This window comes from Pelodiscus sinensis, unplaced genomic scaffold, assembly GCF_049634645.1.
Source record: "Pelodiscus sinensis isolate JC-2024 unplaced genomic scaffold, ASM4963464v1 ctg65, whole genome shotgun sequence".
Classification (NCBI taxonomy): Eukaryota; Metazoa; Chordata; order Testudines; family Trionychidae; genus Pelodiscus; species Pelodiscus sinensis.
The window spans coordinates 660159-680924 of NW_027465825.1; the positions used below are offsets into that span (position 1 = coordinate 660159).

The following is a 20766-nucleotide window of genomic DNA, read 5'->3' on the forward strand; positions in this document are numbered from 1 at the left end:
CATCATACCTATTATACATGGGATTCTCCATATGGGCACCTTCATTGCGGGGGCTATTATAGACACCCATCCTACTCTCCACCATATGGACGGTCGTATTACTACTCTCCGTGCATCAGGCACAAGAGACAGCATAACAGCAATAGATCGTCCAGGTGTTCGTCTCCTCATCCATCAAATCAGTATTACGAGTACCACTGCTCTTCTCCGTACTCATCACGCCCACATTCCTATCACTGGGTATCATAGAATCATAGAATCATAGGACTGGAAGGGACCTCGAGAGGTCATCGAGTCCAGCCCCCTGCCCTCAAGGCAGGATCAAGCTCCGTCTACACCATCCCTGACAGATGTCTATCTAACCTGTTCTTAAATATCTCCAGAGAGGGAGATTCCACCACCTCCCTTGGCAATTTATTCCAATATTTGACCACCCTGACAGTTAGGAATTTTTTCCTAATGTCCAATCTAAACCTCCCCTGCTGCACTTTAAGCCCATTACTCCTTGTCCTGTCCTCAGAAACCAAGAGGAATAAATTTTCTCCTTCCTCCTTGTGACACCCTTTTAGATATTTGAAAGCCGCTATCATGTCCCCCCTTAATCTTCTTTTTTCCAAACTAAACAAGCCCAGTTCATGAAGCCTGGCTTCATAGGTCATGTTCTCTAAACCTTTAATCATTCTTGTCGCTCTTCTCTGTACCCTTTCCAATTTCTCCACATCTTTCTTGAAATGTGGCGCCCAGAACTGGACACAGTACTCCAGCTGAGGCCTAACTAGTGCAGAGTAGAGCGGCAGAATGACTTCACGAGTTTTGCTTACAACACATCAACAGTCCTCACGCTACAACCCACCATCAACGAGGCACTCTCCCCTATCAAAGACAACAACATCAACAGCGAGCCATAGACCAATCACATCAAAGGCAGCACCCGCAACGTAGAAGAACCCAACCATTCCGTTCAAACAACCAGCAAAATCCCAAACAGCAAGTTTGATGGTTCAGTTGAGGGCATGCAACAACTCCTTACTGTGACCGTCACCTGGCGACCCCTTCACGCAGCAGTCAGACCTGGAAGAGGGTCAATTGTCTGAAGAGGACGACCATCAGTCTGAAAACCCAGTTCCTGACGGTTCACCCGTGTCTTCTCATGGGGCGGTTTTCCCACCGGACACGTCCCCACCAGATGATTTTAAGCAATTCCAAGACCTATTCAAGCGCGTGGCTCAATCCCAAGAAATACAGATAACAGTCACAAATGAAACAACATTGACTGCTGAAAAACTTGCACCCCAGGCAGAGTGCAAAATTGGCCATCTCTATTGATGAAGCCATTATGGAAGCAGCAGACACCATCTGGCAGACACCGGCATCAGTAGCACCAACCTGCTGAAGAGCCGATAGGAGATATTTTGTTCCGGCCAAGAATCTAGAATTCCTTTTCAACCATCCGCAGCCAAACTCCCTGGTGGTGGATGCAGCACAACAACGGGCCAAGGCACCGCAGTATAAGACAACACCGGATACCAAAAAGCTGGACACATTTGGCAGGAAAGTTTACTCTTCAGCGACTCTTCTCCTGCGTATCTCCAATTATACTTCCTTATTATCAAACCATAATTTTGATAATTATGAAAAAAATCTCAGCTTCTTCATTACCTTCCAGAAAACAAGCGCCCCCTCCTGAAGTCCCTAGTGTAGGAGGGTTCTATGGCATCTAGGGTGAGTCTGGAGATCTCCTTGGATGCGGCAGACACAGCAGCTCACACCACTGCAACTGCAATAACAATGAGATGTTCATCTTGGCTAGCTGCCGCAGCAGTCCCAAAGGAACTCCACGCAAAAGTCGAGGACCTCCCCTTTGATAAAATCAAATTGTTTGCGGAAAAGACGGATGAGATCCTGCACTCTGAAAAGATTCCAGGTCTACGCTCCGCACTTTGGGGATGTACACACACCCTTTTTGCCACAAGAAATATTATCTGTACCAGAAGAGGTACAATGACCCCATCAAAGACAACAACATCAACAGAGAGCCATAGACCAATCACGTCAAAGGCAGCGCGCGCAACGTAGAAGAACCCAACCATTCCATTCGAACAACCAGCAAAATCCCAAACAGCAAGTTTGATGGTTCAGTCGAGGGCATGCAACAACTCCTTACTGTGACGGAACAACAACGGTCATCTCTTTCACCATTGACTTCGACCCTTTCAAAACCAATGGACGGCATTTACATCAGACCGCTGGGTATTGCAACTGGTGGTATCTGGGCTCACCATCCCCTTCACTACCATACCACCCACAAATCCACCAACTCCGTCCCTTTTCAGGGACCCCTTTGACGAGAGCCGTTTGAAAGAAGAAGCTCAGCGTTTGCTCTCCATAGGGGCCATAGAGCCCGTACCTCCTCAGTTCAGAGGACAGGGCTTCTATTCATGGTATTTTCTAACAGAGAAGAAGACCGGAGGATGGAGGTCGATCATCGACCTCAGAAAGTTAAACAAATACATCCGCCATCAAAGGTTCAAGATGGTGACCCTTGCCAAGATACTACCATCACTAGAGAAGGATGATTGGTTTGCAGCCCTTGACCTGCAAGACGCCTATTTTCATATAGCCATACATCCAGCTCACAGGCGTTTTCTCCGTTTCACTATTGGCAACGATCCTTTCCAATATCGAGTGCCACCATTTGGACTTGCATTGGCTCCCAGGGTATTTTCAAAACCCTGGCGGTAGTAGCAGCTCACTTGCGGCGCAGAGACATGATCATATTTCCATATTTAGATGGCTGCCTCATAAAAGGTAGGTCCAGACAAGAAGTCCAACGCATGGTGGCATTAGTCAGACAGACATTTCTATCACTCGGGCTCATAATCAACGAGCAAAAGTCGTCTCCAGATCCTACGCAGACTATACATTTCATATTCCACCACGGCCCGTGCATACTTACCTCAAGAGCACTTCCAACTTCTACACGAACTGGCCACAGTAGTCATCCACGCACCTATGGTCACCGTACTTACCTGTCTCCGCCTTATGGGGCATATGGCTGCCACCACCTTTGTGGTCCAACACGCAAGACTTCATTTTCATTGTCTCCAACACTGGTTGGCTTTGGTGTACGTTCCAACAAGGCTCTCCATGCACATGTCGCGAGAATCACAGGTCAGATGATGCATACCCAAAGGGGGAAGGACAGAACCAGGTGGACCGTTTTATCAAATAAAAAATATTTGTTTATAACAGTGATGAATTTATAGTATTTATTCTGAGATTTTTAATAGACCGTGTTAATAATGAATTTACAGTATTTATTATGTTTATTCTATGATTTCTAGTTAAATGTGTTAGAGATATAAGGATGGGAATGGCAAGGGGAATAGTCTCTATTCTAAAAATATCCAGCTACACTAATTAAATAACAGTGATAACTAGAAACTCTATGTACTACCCAAAACAACTACAACACTAAGCTTATACAACAAGAAAAAATCAAATCATACATACCAACTTACACAGCACACGGAACAGTTCAAAGATATCGGTTCGGTTGTGAAGGCCTTGGTTATGCCCGAGAGTCGGGGGAGGTGGCTGGTCGGTTGATCAGGCCGGCAGCACTTTGAAGTATATGGGAAGGCACACGCACGGTGGTACATGTGTTGCAAAGAGCTCCTCGAGCTAACTGTGCGATGGGTATTTATCCCCAAATCTGCACATCGCTTTCCCGCGCTTGCATATTACCATATATGGCCCAATGGTCACCAAGTGGGGGGGGGGGGGGTCTGTGTCCCAGGTGTGGGGCCGAAACTGTGCAGGTTTCATGCAACCAGGTAAGCCCCGCAGTTCTCACGCCAAGGTAGTGGGTGGGAGAGTCTGAGGCTATTTTCCCCTTTTCACACCTTCCCTTTTTCTAAAGGCAATGGTATGCAGGAAGGGTGCGGCCGGTTTCTCCCAAGGAGCCCACTATAGCAAGAGCAGCCTGGCCAAACTTTTTTTACTGGGCGGGGGCAGTTTTTTTCTCTAACAGCACAAAGTGATAACCCCAACTCTTCTAGTTCGCAAATCCCTGGGTTGGTGGTTGCACCCGAAAAATCTGATAGCAGGGGTTCCATTCAAATGTCAGCAGCCATCGATCCAGCTGACTACAGACGCCTCCCTCTTGGGTTGGGGGGCGCACATTGATGGTGCGTTCGTGCAGGGCAGATGGTCCGTAGAGGACACACTTTCCCATATCAACCTCCTAGAGCTGAAAGCTGTATTTCTTCCCTGCAAACATTTCCGTTCACATATAGCTGGTACAACCGTCCGAGTACTTATGGACAACATAGCAGCCATGTATCAATTGACAAGGAGGAGCACGATCACGAGAACTATGCGCACAAGCAGTCCGTCTATGGAACTGGTGCATAAAAAAACCGAACCACTCTGATAGCATCCTACTTACCAGGCACGAGCAATGTCACAGTGGATGCTCTGAGCAGAATTTTCCCTCAGGATCACGAGTGGGAAATTCACCCCAATGTCTTGGACGACGACATCTGAGCTTGGGGAACATCGCAAATAGATCTCTTCATGACCTACAAAAACAAAAAATGTCACCTTTACTGCTCCAGGGCAGGCACGGGAAAGGACTCCCTGGGGGATGCACTGCTAGTCTGTTGGGGGGCACCTCTACTCTATGCATTCCCACCAACGGTGCTTATCCCGAGAGTAATACAGAAAATCAAGGAAGACTCAGCCCGGGTCATACTCCTAGCACCAGCCTGGGCGAGACAACTGTGGTACCCGTTCCTCCATAGAATGTCCCTGTTACCACCATGCCCCTTACCACTCCTTCTGGACTCCTTTCCCAGAATTAGGGATTACTGCTTCACCCCAGACCAGAGAACCTCCACCTGACAGCGTGGCTCATAGCTGGTTCAGGGTAGAGGAACAACTTTGTTCAGAAGCTGTAAAGACAGTACTGTTGAACAGCAGGAGACAAATCACAAGGAACTCTTATGTGGCAAAATGGAAGAGATTCGTTGCTTGGTATGAGAGAACTGACATCCAACCGCACTCTGCACCAGTGCATAAGATTCTTTCCTTACACTAGGCGGGCTTTCAATTTCTACGCTAAAAGTTCATCTCTCAGCAATCACCGCCTTCCATACCACCATCAAAGATCATTTAGTTTTTACTCACCACGTGACCAAAAGGCTGCTTAAGGGAATAGCTAATCTTAAACCCCCGCGAAGACCCATTCCCCCTACTTGGAGCTTGGATTTGGTACTTGATGCACTAATGTACCCTCCCTTTGAGCCGCTAGCCACCACGTCATTATCAATGCTCAACACAAAGGTAGTATTCTTGTTGGCTATTACATCTGCCCGCAGGGTGAGCGAACTGGCAGCATTAATGGCAATGCCACCTTTCACAGTTTTCACCAAGGACTCAGTCATATTACGTACCCATCCAGCCTTTATCCCTAAGGTCGCTACGCAATTTCATATCAATGAGCCAGTTATTTTGCCTGTCTTTTATCCAAAACCACATGCTTCGAATCGAGACTCACTATTTCATACCCTCGATGTACGTCGAGCGTTGGCATTCTATATAGACAGAACACGGATCTGGCATAAGACTGTCTAATAGTATCCAAAGCGGATCGCTCCAAGGGCAATGCATTGTCTTCCCAGCACCTGTCCAACATCATAGTTTCATGTATCACCATGTGCCACACAATTCGCAACAAGCCCCTCCAGACTGTACCTAGAGCGCATTGCACTAGGGCAGTGGCAACATCCACTGCTTTTGCCAGAGGAGTTTCTCTGCCGGAAATCTGCAGAGCAGCCACATGGTCCTCGAGCTTGACCTTTATAAATCACTACACAATAGTGCGTAGATGGACGCCTGACTTTTTAGCGTCCTCAGCAGTGCTTTCGGTCATTGACAAACCTGAACTCCAGGAACGCAACAAGAGCACTGCTACAAAGTCACCATGAGTGGAGCACCCACAGGGACCACTCGAAGAGGAACGAGAAGTTACTCACCTTCGTGCAGTAACGATGTTTCTTCGAGATGGGTCCCTGTGGGTGCTCCACGTCCCACTCTTCGTCCCCATTCCGGAGTTATTTTGTTCTTTGTATCCTTACAGATATGGAACGGTGAGAGGAACTGACAGGGAAGCTAGGTGCGTGCGAAGATCAAAGGGCGCGAATGGCGCGAGCTGTACTCTGCGCAGGCGCGCCCAGCTGAAAACAGCTATGCAAAGCCTCCAAGCTGCGGTGCCGGGACAAGCCCAACACCATGAGTGGAGCACCCATGGGGACCCATCTCGAGGAACCATCATTACTGCACGAAGGTGAGTAACTTCTCGTTGTGCCCAGAAACATACCGGAAGCCGGTGCAGCTGCCGAAGCACTGGCATAATGTGCTCCATATAGCTAGTGTTAGTTAAAACTTGGGCAGCCGCATTCTGGACCAGTTGAAGTTTCCGAAGGCTCTTTAGAGGCAGCACCACATAGAGTGCATTACAATAATCCAGTCGGGATGTAACAAGAGCATGGATCACTGTGGCCAAGTCATGTTTGTTCAGTAAGGGTCGCAGCTGGCGGATCAAACGAAGTTGCCCAAAGGCACTCCTGGCCACTGAAGGAATCTGATTTTCAAATGTTAAAAAAGGGTCCAGGAGGACTCCCAAGCTGCGTACCTGTTCTTTCAGGGGGAGAGTAACCCCGTCTAGAACAGGTGCCATGCCACATTCCCGAACAGATGGCCTCCTGATCCATAGGACCTCAGTCTTATCTGGGTTCAATTTCAGCTTATTTGACTTCATCAAAACCATCACTGCTTCCAGACACCGATTTAGATCAGTCACCGCCACACCTGGTTCTAATGTCACAGGGAAATAGAGTTGGGAGTCATCTGCATATTGATGGCACCGTCCTCCAAAACTCCTTCATATAGATATTAAACAGCATAGGGGACAAGATGGAACCTTGCGGGACCCCACAGCACAATCGCCACGGGGTCGAATAGCAGCCCCCTAGCTCCACCTTCTGAAAGCATCCCGACAGGTAGGACCAGAACCATTGCAAAACAGTGCCTCCAATACCCAACTCCGCCAAGCGCCCAGAAGGATATCATGGTCAATGGTATCAAAAGCTGCTGAGAGGTCTAGGAGAATCAACAGGGATGCGCTCCCCTTATCTATCTCCTGGTGTAAATCGTCTACCAGGGCAACCAAGGTTGTTTCCATTCCAAAACCAGGCCTAAAGCCAGACTGAAATGGATCTAAGTAGTCTGTTTCTTCCAAGAAAGCTTGGAGTTGCAGTGCCACTGCTTGCTCAAGTACCTTGCCCAAGAAGGGAATATTAGCAATTGGGCGATAGATATTTAAGTCATTTGGGTCCAGGGAGGTCTTCTTGAGTAATGGTTTTATTACTGCCTCTTTCAAGGCAGCAGGAACCATACCAGATCTTAAAGACGCATTAATGACCTCTTGAGGTCCCTTCCAGTCCTATTATTCTATGAATATTCCCCTGGACCCAGCCAGTCATCCCTTCCCGGCTAGATTTAATAAGCCATGAAGGGCAGGGGTCAAGTGAGCACATGGTTGGTCGCAGTCCTCCAAGCACCTTGTCCACATCCTCAGTCTGCAATAGCTAAAACTGATCCAGAGAAAAAAGACTGGGTGGTGCACTCAACACATTCTGTGCCCCACTTACACAGCAAGGAGAGTTTAAATCCAACCGGATGCAGGTGATCTTATTAGAAAAATGCTTTGTAAACAGTTTGCAGCAGGGGGCCAAAGGCTCCTCTATTTCGTCATGAGTGCCAGACTGCAACAGGCCCCGCACTACTCGAAACAATTCCACTGGACGGCATTGTGAGGATGCGATACGGGTGGAGAAGTAGCTTTTCTTTGCTGTCAGCACCGCCACAGAGGAAGCTCGTAGTTCAGCTCGAACCCGCAGTCTATCAGACTCAGCTCTAGTTCTCCTCCAGCAGCGTTCTAGCCATCGCACAGACTGTTTTGCTGCCATCAGCTCCCCAGAAAACCAGGGAGCAAACTTGGCTCAACTGGTCCGAAGAAGGTGCTTAGGAGCAATCATATCTACTGCCTGGGCTACCTCGATGTTCCATCTACAGGACCATTTGCCACAATGGCTGAACAATCCCTCAGGAACCTCAGAAAACCCTACGGATCCATCAGCCTGGTAAGTGTGAGTGATCTTACTGGTTCCAGTAAACTGGTGGGCTGTGTCTAGACTGGCAAGTTTTTCCGCAAAATCATCTGCTTTTGCGGAAAAACTTGCCAGCTGTCTACACTGGCCGCTTGAATTTCCGCAAAAGCACTGACGATCTCATGTAAGATCATCAGTACTTTTCTGGAAATACTATGCTGCTCCCGTTCGGGCAAAAGTCTTTTTCCGAAAGACTTGCGCAAAAGGGCCAGTGTAGACAGCACAGTACTGTTTTCCGCAAAAATGGCGGTCGGGGCTTTTTTGCGGAAAAGCGCGTCTAGATTGGCCACGGACGCTTTTCTGCAAAAAGTGCTTTTGCAGAAAAGTGTCCTGCCAATCTAGACGCACTTTTCTGAAAATGCTTTTAATGGAAAACTTTTCCGTTAAAAGCATTTTCGGAAAATCACGCCAGTGTAGACGTAGCCGTGGGGTCTGGAGCAACTCCCGGCCCACTGTGGGCTGTTCCAATCCTATGAGGTCCACCATGGACAGAGGCTGCTCCAGCTGGACTGGGCTGGAACAACCCCTTCCCCCTTGCTTGCCCTTTAATTAGTTAAGCAGTTAAACATCACATTTAAATGATTAATCAGATAAATGTGATTTTACATCCCTAAACCAGACATGCTCAGTTCCCAGCTCTCTTCCTGCTACGTTACTGGGTGAGCTTCGCTAGCCGTATCACTCTAGTCTGTATCTCTACCAACTCTGGCATCCTTCAGATGACATGATTGTGGACCCAAGAACAGCTCTTGGAGCTCTGCCAGGGTGCACCACCAAGAGCAGGTGGAGGGGCCAGAGCTCAGCACAGCAGGATGTGCTCTGACCTGGGCTTTTAGGTCCTGTTCAGGGTTCTCTGTAAGATTTTTCCATCCATGAGTGGAGTAAGTTTTGTCTTGTGCACCAATATTGAGATCACGTGGCGCTGCTCCCAGAGAGAGACTCCCATCGCAGAGACCCTAGGCTGCCCCCCTCCCTTGCTGGGACCCCGAGCTCTGCTGCCAGACAGCATCCCCCACCCCGTGAGGAGAAGGTGAGACACTCCCCTGTCAGGAGCACTGCTCCTGGTGCAGCCTGTGTGCAGGACAGAATCTGTCCCAGGCTGCTCCCCACAGGGTTGGCTGTGAATCTTTGTCTGTGGCAGAGGGAAGTTGCTGCCAATCCCCAGGGTTTGCAGGGGATGGGGACCTGGGGTTGGGGCAGTGACATGTGGGGAGCCAGAGGTATGGGAGCTGGCAGGTGACTCAGAGCAGTGAAAGGGGGAAGAGCAGAGTGGGAGGGGGGAACAGAGATACAGAGGGTCGTAGCCCTAAGAGCAGCTGCCCACCATGCGGCCCACCCTGGGAGCAGCTGGGCAGCTTCCATGTGGCTCTGGCTGCAGCTTCAACCCTGGGGCAGAAGTCCTGGCCCACTCCACTCCTGGATGGAAAATCTTCAAGGAAACACTGCCCCAGCCCTGGATTTGAGGGTGGGCTTGGGTTGCTCCCAATTCCCTACAGGGGAAGTGACTGGACAGTTAGGCTATGTCTAGACTACATGGCTCCATCAACGGAGCCATGTAAAATAGTTTATTCGGCAAAGGCAAAGAAGCGGGGATTTAAATAATCCCCGCTTCATTAAAATAAACATGGCTGCGCGCTGTGCCAACAATCAGCTGATCTGGCACAGCAGGGCAGTCTAGACACGCCGCAGTTGACAAAGGCTTCCCTTTGCATATCTTTTCCCGCTTTTCTTCAGAAAGAGGCTTTTCCGACATTTAGCTAGTCCACACAGGGCCAAATGTCGGGGAAAAAACCTTCTTTCGGAACATCCCTTCTTCCTCATAAAACGAGGTTTAGAGAGATGCCAAAAAAAAGTCTGCTTTTCCAAAAAAAAAAAAAAATTTCAGAATCCTAGAAAAGCTCTGTAGTCTAGACATTACCCTGAGACTCATAGGGAAGAAGATGTAATCCATAATCTTCTCCATATGCGAAAGAAGCCTGGTTGAGGCTAAACAGTCACACCATGGAACTTTACAGAACATTTTAACTACGTATAGCTGAGTTTAAGTATCTCACACTTACCACATTGGAAGCCTTACTCTAAGGCAGTGGTTCTCAGACTTTTTGGTGCACAGCCCACGCGCAGAAACACAAACCTTTCCATGGATTACCAGCCAGCCACCTGTGGTGACAAAGTGCTTTGGATTTTCTCTAAATATCTTAGGGTATGTCTACACTACAAAGTTAATTCGAACTAGTGGACGTTAGTTCGAATTAACTTTGATAAGCGCTACACTAGCGCTCCGCTAGTTCGAACTTAATTCGAACTAGCGGAGCGCTTAGTTCGAACTAGGTAAACCTCATTCTACGAGGACTAAGCCTAGCTTGAACTTACTAATTTGAATTAAGGGGTGTGTAGCCCCTTAATTCGAACTAGTGGGAGGCTAGCCCTCCCCAGCTTTCCCTGGTGGCCACTCTGGCCAACACCAAGGAAACTCTATTGCCCCCCTCCCAGCCTCGGACCCCTTAAAGGGGCACGGTCTGGCTACGGTGCCCGTGCCAGGTGCAAGCCTGCCAGCACCCAGCCAGCAGACCCTGCACCTGGCACAGCTCGAGCCAGCCACCCGATGCCCCCCAGCCCTACCCCTCTTCCCGGGACCAGGCTGGCAGCTCCCGGGAGCTTGCCCGGGACCGCAAGAGGCGGGCACCCGCCTGGTCCAGTGCGGACATCGTGGACCTCGTCCACAACCTCCGCACTAGGCACAGGAAAGTGGCCGTCTAGGGCAGGAGAGCTGCCAGCCTGGCCACCCAGGAACAGGTGTGCATGAAAATCAAGGTGGTCCACTGAGACCCCCGACCCTGAGCCCTGAGCTTACAATGGCCGTACTGGGTCAGACCAAAGGTCCATCTAGCCCAGTAGCCTGTCTGCCGACAGCGGCCAACCCTAGGGACCCTGGAGGGGATGGACCGAAGACAGTGACCAAGCCATTTGTCTCGTGCCATCCATCTCCAGCCTTCCACAAACTTTGGGCAGGGACACCACTCCTACCCCCTGGCTAATACCGCTCCATGGACCCAACCTCCATGACTTGATCTCACTTCTCTTTAAACTCTGTTCTAGTTCTAGCCTTCACAACCTCCTGCAGCAAGGAGTTCCACAGGTTGACTCTTTGCTTTGTGAAGAACAACTTTCTGTTACTAGTTTGAAGCCTGCTACCCATTCCTTTCTTTTGGTGTCCTCTAGTTCTTCTATTATGGGAACTAATGAAGAACTTTTCTTGATGCACCCTCTCCACCCCACTCATGCTTTTATAGACCTCTATCCTATCCTATCCTCCCTCGGTCTCCTCTTTTCTAAACTGAAAAGTCCCAGTCTCCTTAGCCTCTCTTCATATGGGACCTGTTCCAAGCCTCTGATCGTTTTAGTTGCCCTCCCCTCTCCCACCTTCTCTCTTCCCCTCTCCCACCTCCTTTTCCCAGTCTCCCCAAGTTTTGTTCAATAAAGAGAGAATCTATTTTTGACCACACGTTCTCTTTATTTTGTACATCAGAAAGGGGGGCTAGGGAAGGGTAAGTGGAAGGAGGTGAGGGAGGACTGGGCTGCGAGCCCCCGATGGGGAGGACTGGGCTGCCTTGGCGGGCTTCTGGGGGTGGAAGCTCTCCTGCAGCCCCCCAATTGCCCCCTCTCCCCAGATGGCAGCCTGCGGCAAGTACAGCCGGTCTGATGGCCGAGTGCTGTGATATGCCCAGTGTGGGCACTCAGGGCACTCCAAGCCAGGACTGCTTTGCAAGCGGGGCACCCCTGAGAACTGTCTGTCTGGGGTGGGGGTCGGGTCCCTTTAAGCACAGCCCTCAGCTAACCTGAGAGAGCAGCTCCACACTCTAAGTCCTCATCTGATGCCCTGCCGGCACTGCTTCCGGCCATCCTTAACTTAATGTGGACATGCTAGTTCGAATTAGCAAAACGCTAATTCGAACTAGATTTTTAGTCGGAATCTGTTAGTTCGGATTAGCTTAGTTCGAATTAGCGCTGTAGTGTAGACGTGCGTTCAGTCCCACGGGCCAGAAGTGACGTTTGCTCGGTCCACAGCCTGACAGCAACCGACTGGGAACCGTGACCGGAAGGTGCCCAGGTACGAGCGCTCAGCTGGTGCCAGGTCAGCGGGTGGTAGGCAGGAGACACGGGGCCAGGCGGGACGGGTTCAGACACGGGGTGCCTGGCTGGGACAGCGACTGGGGTTGGAGGTTTCCTGCGGCGGTGCAGCCAGCGTAGGCCACCAGCTCCCGTGGTACATGGGGCAGAGGAAGGACAGCAGAGTGGAGGCTGGAACCGCTCCGACAAGGCACCACTCTGCTTATGGTTGCCAGGTGTCCGGTTTTGAACTGGACGGTCTAGGGTTTCAGCTTTTTCTTCGGGAAACAAATTGAGAAAATATAAATGTCCGCGAAAGCGGCAAGGACTTCTGTGCCACAGGACTCCTCGCTGCTTTTGCAGATTCAGACTAACGCGGCGACTCCTCTGATAAATGTCGGGTATTTTCTAAATCGGATGGAATGCAGATTGTGATGTCATGTCAGGTGTGCCTGGTATTTTTGGTGAAACCATCTGGCAACCCTAGCTCTGCTCCTTGCTTGGCAGGGGTGGCGCCCTGCCTCTGGGGCAGGTCCTGACGTCACAGGGAGCGTGTTCCCCAGGAAATCCGGGCAGTGCAGCGGCTTCCGGTCCGCGCCACCCGGCCCCAAGGGAGCGGCGGCGGGAGGCGGCAGCGAGGTCAGAGCGTGACGCTGCCCCGCCCGGATCTCAGCCCTTGGGCGCCCCAGTGTGCACCCCGCCCGGCCGGGCCGCTCCCCTGTAGCTCCGCCCCCAGCGCTGCGCCCGCTGCCTCGTGGCCCGGCTTGGTGCGAAGCTGCCACTGCCAGCTACGAACAGCAGCGCACTGCTAGTGACGTCATTGCCCTGGCGCGGTGCATGCAAATGATGGAACGCGGGGCACGTTCTATCGGCTCCCCGGCGAGTGACACGTGGGTTTGTGTGGCACACAGACGGGACCCAGGCTCCGTCATTAATGGCAGGGGCGGGGCCTGGTCTGGGGGCGGGGCCACTGACCGGCAGGAACTCAGCTGGGACACAGAAGTGAGCGGCAGAAAACTCCTCGGGGTCTCCGGAAAATCCTCGCGCGGCCCCTCTGGGCTTGTGAACGGGACGCAGAAGAGGCAGCCGCCCCCCCCCCCCCCCCCCACCCGCCTCACGCTCCCCGCAGCACTTTCGAAGGCAACAGCAGCATCAGCCTGTCCCGCTGCCCGTCCCCGCACAAGCCGGCTGGGAAATTTGGTGTTGGGGGGAGCAGACTGCATGGGGCGGAGAGGAGTTTGGGGGGGGGGGGGGAGCAGACTGCATGGGGCGGAGAGGAGTTTGGTGGTGGTGGGGGATCAGACTGCATGGGGCGGAGAGGAGTTTCGTGGGGGGGAGCAGACTACACGGGTCGGAGAGGTGTTTGGTGTGCGCGGAGCAGACTGCACGGGGCGCAGAGGAGTTTGGTGGTGGTGGGGGATCAGACTGCATGGGGCGGAGAGGAGTTTGGTGGTGGTGGGGGATCAGACTGCATGGGGAGGAGAGGAGTTTGATGGGGGGAGGGGGAGCAGACTGCATGGGGCGGAGAGGAGTTTGGTGGTGGTGGGGGATCAGACTGCATGGGGAGGAGAGGAGTTTCGTGGGGTGGGGGTTCAGACTGCATAGGGCGGAGAGGTGTTTCGTGTGGGGGAGGGGGAGCAGACTGCATGGGGCGGAGAGGAGTTTGGTGGGGTGGGGGTTGAGACTGCATAGGGCGGAGAGGAGTTTGGTGTGGGGAAGAGCAGACTGCACGGGCGGAGAGGAGTTTGGTGGGGGGAACAGACTGCACGGGGGGGAGAGGAGTTTGGTGGGGGGGAGCAGACTGCAGGGGGCGGAGAGGAGTTTGGTGGGGGGGAGCAGACTGCACGGGGGGGGGAGAGGAGTTTGGTGGGGGGGAGCAGACTGCACGGGGGGGGAGAGGAGTTTGGTGGGGGGGAGCAGACTGCACGGGGGGGGGAGAGGAGTTTGGTGGGGGGGAGCAGACTGCACGGGGGGGAGAGGAGTTTGGTGGGGGGGAACAGACTGCACGGGGGGGGAGAGGAGTTTGGTGGAGGGGAGCAGACTGCAGGGGGCGGAGAGGAGTTTGGTAGGGGGAACAGACTGCACGGGGGGAGAGGAGTTTTGTGGGGGGGGAGCAGACTGCACGGGGCGGAGAGGAGTTTGGTGGGGGGGGAACAGACTGCACGGGGCGGAGAGGAGTTGGGGGGGGAACAGACTGCACGGGGGGGAGAGGAGTGTGGTGGGGGGGAGGGGATCAGACTGCACGGGGCGGAGAGGAGTTTGGGGGGGAGCAGATTGCATGGGGCGGGGAGGAGTTTGGGGGGGGAGGGGTTGCCGCGGGGTCTCCTCTCCCGAGTGGGGGCGGGGCATCAGCGGCGGACGCTGCCGTCTCTGAGGCAGGAGCCCCGCCCAGCAATGGGGCGGGGCGGGATGAGGGGGAGTAGGGAAAGTAGCCGCAGTGGCTTGTGGGAAACTGAGTGCCCCAGTCCGCAGCTCCCATCGGCCATTGCAGGGCCAGGGCAGGCCCGGCGCTGTTCGGTTGGGCGGGTGCAGCGGAAGTGACATCACAACGCGGCCTTTGACCAGGGAGCGACGCGGTTGGTCCCGCGCTCGTGTCACTCCAAGTGTCAGCGACGCATCCTGGGACTTGTAGTTCTCATAGTGCGGCCTCCCGGGGCATGTCGCAGTCAGCCCCGCCCCTATCATAGCCCCGCCCCCGGCATAGCCCCGCCCAGCGTGTTCCAGCTTCTCTCCGCCCCCACCTGCATCTCAGGACGTCCCCGCAGCGCTACTCAGGCCCTGCTCACGTCTGCCCGCGCCCTCTGCACGGCCCCCCCCCCGCCCGACCTGCACCCCCTTCTCCACCTCAGTGCATTCTGCACCCCCTTCCCCACCCCCAGTCCATTCTGCACCCCCTGCCCAACCTGCACCCCTTTCCCCACCCCCAGTCCATTCTGTACCCCCTGCCCAATCTGCACCCCTTTCCCCACCCCCAGTCCATTCTGCTCCCCTTTCCCCACCCCCAGTCCATTCTGCACCCCCTTCCCTGACCACCAAGTGTATTCAACCCCTCCTCTCCCACCCAAACTCCCTCTCATGTGTTTCTCTCCTGTTGCTCTCTCGTATTGGCCAATACGTTCTGTCTGTTTCTTTCTGTGTCTTTGTCCTTGGTCTGCTTCTGCCGTGTCTTTGTACAGGACACGTACAGGCATTCCAGGTGAGCATCTCTACGGGTTAAGGGCCCAGGAGCTAAGGGGAATTCTGCAGGTACGCCAGTCGCGCAAGGGAGAGCAACGGGAGACCAGTGGTGCGTCATGGCAGACTGACTCAGTATTGTTGTAATGGACCCGATACAGAGGGGCGGTGGCGGGGGGGGTCTAAAGCAGTGGTCTCCAACCTTTTTACACCCAAGATCACTTTTAAATGACAGACCAAGCCAAGATTTACTGCCCTGCCCCTTCCTTGAAGCCCTGCTCTCTCTATTCTCCTCCTCTCCATCACTTGCTGTCCCCAATCCTTATACTGCTACTTTTCTTTAAAAAAAACAATTCTTCTGTAGAATGAGGTTTTTCCAACATTTGGCCTGTCTAGACTGGACCAAATGTCAGAAAAAAAAACCCTTCTTTTGGAAGCCACCTTATTCCTTGGGGAAAGAGGAATATAGGGGTGACCGAAAGAGCCTGATTGCTCTTCCACTAAAAAAGCGGAAGAACAAACGCAACCCTTGATGCAGAAGAGTTTTTCTGAGATATCTCCAGAATCCTGAAAAACTCCTGCAGTCTAGCCGGACCCCCGCTGGGTTGAGACACGATGTGTAGTCTCTGCGGTGGGAATGAGGGATTTGGGTGTGGGAAGGGGTGAGAGGTGCAAGCTCTGGGAGGAAATCTGGATGGAGGAGGAGGTGGAGAAGGGGACACTGGCTCGGGGAGGGGGCTCCAAGCTGGGCGGTGTTGGGATACTAAGCAAGTCACAGGCTTGTGGATGTGAGAATGCAGGAATTTGGGTTGGGGTATGTGAAGGGCTCAGGGCAGGGGGTTCCAGTGTTTTGATAGGCTCAGATCTAGGGTCTGGGGAAGGGGGAGTGCAGGAGTGGTTGTGGCCAGATGGGGGCTAGGCCCCCAATGGGGGTTTGTTGGCCAAGCTCCATTTTTAAATAAAATACTATGTTAAGCACAAAAAGTTTCTGCATTGTCTTTATTTATGAGAGTGGCAGGGAACCTGCCTTGAGTCAGGGGTCACTGACGCATAGAAAAGTCCTTTGGGAGTAGGGGACACAATACTGGGGAGGGGTGCTAGTGGGTTCTGGGACAGGGAACAGGGTGCCAGTGGGGGCAGGGGAGAGGGGGCAGGGTGCCAGGACAGGTTTCTGCATCAGGGGACAGAGTGCTGGGGGGGGGACGACAGGTTTCTGTAGTGGGGAAGGCAGGGGGACAGGTTTCTGCAGTAGGAGACAGGGTGCCAGAGGGAACCGTGTTTCCTGTATATTGACAGAAATAGGAAGGATGTCTTAGGGACAGCCTTCCGAAGGTTGATTTAATAACCTGACCAATCCGCAAGGGATGGTACTTAAGGTAACGACCCTCTACTCCGTATCTAATCACCGGAGAGTGTCAGATCTTAGCTTATAAGGCGCGTAAATAAAACGTAAGTCTGGTTTAAAACTGGAAACCACAGGACTATATTGTTTAACAGAAATTTTAACAGCAATACCTCTAATGAACACACAAGGGGGCAGTCCCCTCTTTACATTAAATGAACCAGGAGGGGAAGTCCCTCAAGTCCCTATACCTACAACAGAGTCAGCGGCGCTGAAGCCGATTGATGCGATGCTGGCGACCTACGACCTTTGGGCTAATTGAAAGCCTTCAGGGAGGAACTTCCAGGCGTCCCTTGTTGGGTGATCCTGTCGCTTGGCGACCTACAATCCTTTGGCTAATTGGAAGCCGCAGGAGAGGAACAGCCAAGGTGATCCCTCGAAGTGCCGATTGAGTTCGGTGACGGTCGGTTCACCTTCCGTGAAGCCTCTGGTCTCCGGATCCTCTTCCTGCGCTTCGGTGCAGCAGGATCAGGCGATGGATGACTCTGTACTACACTAACCTTATCCTAAAAACAAAACCCTATCTAGATCCCGACGCGCCCGCCGGACAAACTCGATGACGGCCGATATGCATCCACCGACGCAGCCTGCCGGACAAACACAATGACGGTATCTAATCTATCTAAGATACTAAGCTAACTAAACCTAATCTAAGAAAGAGGAGGTCTAACCTTCCGTTAGCCTACCTCTAAAAGGGGCTAAATTAGTTTAAAAGGGTGGGAATCATGACCTTCCGTCATATACCCCGATGAGGAAAACTATAACACCATGAAGATGTTCGGTACCACCAGGATACCTAGTACCATTACGATACTAGGGATGCTGTACAGGACAAATACCATTAAGGTATTCTTCCTAGAAAAGAGCCCAGGCTAGGATGCTCTAACCTGACGAACCCACGACGCTGCAGGCCCCAGCTAGGTCCGGGAACCAGCACGAACTGACGTTCGGTCACACCTTATATAAGGTAGGTTCATACATATTCATAACCAGATGGTTTAAATTGATTGGATATAACAAAGATGCTCTTGCAGCGTGGTATGATTTGATTGGCTGATATGAATGCTCATGCATATTCATACTTATGCCAAGTTAACTGTCAGGTAGCTTAAGGTTTAAACTCAAACATTCTACCTGCACATTTGATGCCATACTCAACTGCAAAAGCAACTCTGCAAAGTTCTAAATACAAAATGGAGTTTTGGACTCCATTTTGGAAAACCACAATTTAAACACTTTCTCCATCATTAATGTTCTTTACACACATTTTCTTATAATTTGCAATTCCTCCCAGCATTTGACAAGAATACAGCACTAGATTATACCACTTAGATTCATTACAAGTAGTGGGCCTTAAAATTTACACAGTTCTTTTCTCTATTCAGCATTTCTGCCTTACAACCGGTAACTGCAGGGGGGGGGCAGGGTGCCGTGGGACAAGTTTCTGCAGAGTGGGGAAGGGTTATACAGCGGGGTGGGGGGGGCAAGGGAGAGGGAACGGGGCCAGGAGGGCGGGGGACAGGTTTGGGGCAGAGGACAGGAAACAAGGTTGGGGGCAGGGAGTTCCCTACACAAGCCACGGAGGGAAGCCTCCGACCCGCGCTCCCTCCGGACTGACCGCAGGGCAGCCAGGCTGGAGTGAAGAGAAGCGGCTGCCCGGAGAGCTGGTCATGGCGCTCAGCCAGGGTGCACCAAGCTCCACGTGGGCAGGCGCAGAGGAGAAGCCGCCGATCAGCAGGAGCGCGGGGCAGCGTCTTTCTGCTGAAAGCCACAGTCAGCTGGCTGGGGTGTTTCAGCCCTCCAGACCTCCCAGCTCCCACCATTCCTTGCAGCTACACACCTGTGTTGTTGCTCGGTGAGTAGCTGCTCCTCAAATGAGGAAATCGAATGTAAATGTACTGCGCACGCACGCAGTTCAGAGAGGGCTGAAGAGCTACTCTTAGAGCCTCAACATCTACCGGTAGATCGTGATCTATTGGTTGGTGACCAAGGGGCTAAAGGCAAGAATTCCCGCAGCCACAGACCTTAGCGAGCGAGAGCTCACGCTGCGCTTTTTCTGCCGCCCTTGCAGAGGAATCAGTGCGGGGCCGTGGGCGGAGAAGAAACCGCCCGAGATGGACTTGAGCTGCCTGGACGTGATTCTCGGGACCCGTGAAGGGTCCTCAGCGTTCGGCCTTCCCATGGTTCTGTGTGAGTAAGAGATGCGTGCTTTCAAATCTTCAAGCGTCCTGGCAGTAGGTTTCTTCTGAGGCAGAGAGCTTCCTGCTGGGGCACGGAGCCTGGTGGCTTAGGGACTGGTGAAGGGCCAGTAGGCAGTTCAACAGAGCGTGGATAGAGATTCAAGGCCTCCTTTCACTCCCCGTTCCTGTACTGGCGACGGGAGGTGGTGGCCGATGGTGGGAGGCTGCGGTGCGATGGTGGGAGGAGAAGCGATGGCACGTCCTTGCGGACTGAAACGCTAAGTTGTTTGTTTTTTCCCCTCTGCTGTGTTCGGTAGCGAGCGATAAGAAGTCAACCCTCCCGGTGTCCTCCCTTCTGGGGATGGAACGGAAACGAGAACAGCCAGCTCGGGAGCTTGATCGAAGCGAGAACCGTCCGTCTGGCAGCGGAGCAGCCATCGCTGACACGGAGATAAGTGTCGGGTCTGGAAATCTCTCACCTTACGGCCCACTCGGGTCTAGGAAGGGAAGTCACGTTTGCTTAGACAGCGAGTCCGAGCGGAGGTTTCCGAGGTGCTTCCTTGGTAGTGGGAGAAACAGGGCTCCCGTTTGTCAGGGGTGCTGGTTTCTTTGGAACACGGTGTCCTTCTCAGCAGACGCTTGGCTCGAGGAGGAAGACGCAAGGCGGTAAGGTTTCTGGCTGCCACTCATGTGTTTCTCTCTTGTTGCTCTCTCGTATTGGCCAATACATTCTGTCTGTCTGTTTCTGTCTGTGTCTTTGTCCTTGCTCTGCTTTTGCGGTGACTTTGTACAGCACACTTGCAGGCATTCCAGATGAGCATCTCCAAGGGTTAAGGGCTCAGGAGCCAACGGGAATTCTGCAGGTACGCCAGTCGTGCAAGGGAGAGCGGTGGTGCGGCATGGCCGACTGACTCAGTGTTCTTGTAGAGGGCCCTATACATAGGCGAGGGGGTGGGGGAAGGGCTAAAGGATAGAATTCCCACAGCCACAGACCTTAGTGAGTGAGAGGTCTCTTCAGTCACGCCGCTCTCGGGTCTCGCTGCAGGGAGGGATTCTGGCGCCGCTCTCGGGTCGTGCTGCTTGGGGGTGTCTCTAGCGCCACTCTCGGGTCTCGCTGCTGGGGGGGAGGGGTCTTTGGGGCCACTCTCAGGTCGTGCTGCTGGGAGGGAGTCTGGCGCCTCTCTCTTGTTTCCCATACAGTATTTTGCATAATAATACAAGAGTTGTAGTTACAAAAAGTTACAAAAGTTTCTGGGTGGCATTTCTTAAAACATTCTCTCTCTGAGTGCTGAGTTAGTTACTGTTACAGTTACAATGCTTCACTTTGCGATTAGGGTTAAGTGCTTCACAATGCTTTGAAGAGAACGGTTGTCATTGTGTAACAGTAAGTTTGAGCGTGCCCTGGCGCACAGAGAGGGGAGCTGTTTCTGGCTACATAGTAGTATATTTTTAACAGTTTGAAGTTACATGACCTAATATTACATTCCTAACAAATTATATTCTAGAGGGGGAAAAAATGTTTAGATTTATAATTAAACAATCCTAACAAATAATAATAATAATAAATCTAAACACTTATCAAGCTTGATAACACTAAATCTAAACACTTTCACAAGAATAAATCTAAACACTTCTATGCTTCTTCTACTTAAACTTCTACTACTTA

General features: G+C 52.3%; 1 long non-coding RNA gene across 1 annotated transcript; it reads left to right on the forward strand.

Moving 5' to 3' along the window:
- Positions 1-16609: 16609 nt before the first annotated feature.
- LOC142823512 (uncharacterized) lies at positions 16610-19761 on the forward strand. Its single transcript, XR_012898716.1, has 3 exons — positions 16610-17887; positions 18992-19110; positions 19418-19761. It is a non-coding gene; the product is annotated as an uncharacterized LOC142823512 (long non-coding RNA).
- The last annotated feature ends 1005 nt before the right edge of the window (positions 19762-20766 follow it).